The sequence below is a fragment of the Sinocyclocheilus grahami genome, unplaced genomic scaffold (genome assembly GCF_001515645.1).
Source record: "Sinocyclocheilus grahami isolate Dianchi unplaced genomic scaffold, SAMN03320097.WGS_v1.1 scaffold971.1, whole genome shotgun sequence".
In the NCBI taxonomy this organism is placed as follows: domain Eukaryota; kingdom Metazoa; phylum Chordata; class Actinopteri; order Cypriniformes; family Cyprinidae; genus Sinocyclocheilus; species Sinocyclocheilus grahami.
Window position 1 is genome coordinate 170,529 of NW_015506150.1, and position 587 is coordinate 171,115.

The following is a 587-nucleotide window of genomic DNA, read 5'->3' on the forward strand; positions in this document are numbered from 1 at the left end:
CTTTAGTCTTTGCAACTTTACAGATCTTCTTTATGCACCAAGAGCTTGTAACACTCCAAAGAGAAAGGAAAAAATGAAATCGCATCATATGACCCCTTTAAATACAAACGTATTGTCCGCACACTGATGTAACTGCTCCATAAAAATAATGTATTGCGGCAACGTTTCGACCATCAGGTGATCAGTCTAGTTAGACACATTCAATCACTGCAGGTACACAAGGAGAGAGAGAGAGAGAGAGAGAGAGAGAGAGAGAGAGAGAGAGAGACACACACACAGAGAGAGAGAGAGAGACACACACACACACGAGAGCCGCATCTGCCCTCACTGTACTCACAGGGAAGTGGAGACAGAGCAACACTTCCTCACCAGCTGCCCCAACTATGAAGACATTAGAAACATATTTTATCCCAAATTTGAAATACTTTACCCTGATTTTAAAACGTTAAACAAGAAAACACAACTTCAATATTTATTAGGTGAAAAACAAGATTGTATCTTACTAGCAGCAAGATACATTGATGCCTGTCACAAAAAGAGGGAGGAGTCAACAAATCAGTGATGCGCCCACACACACACACACACAC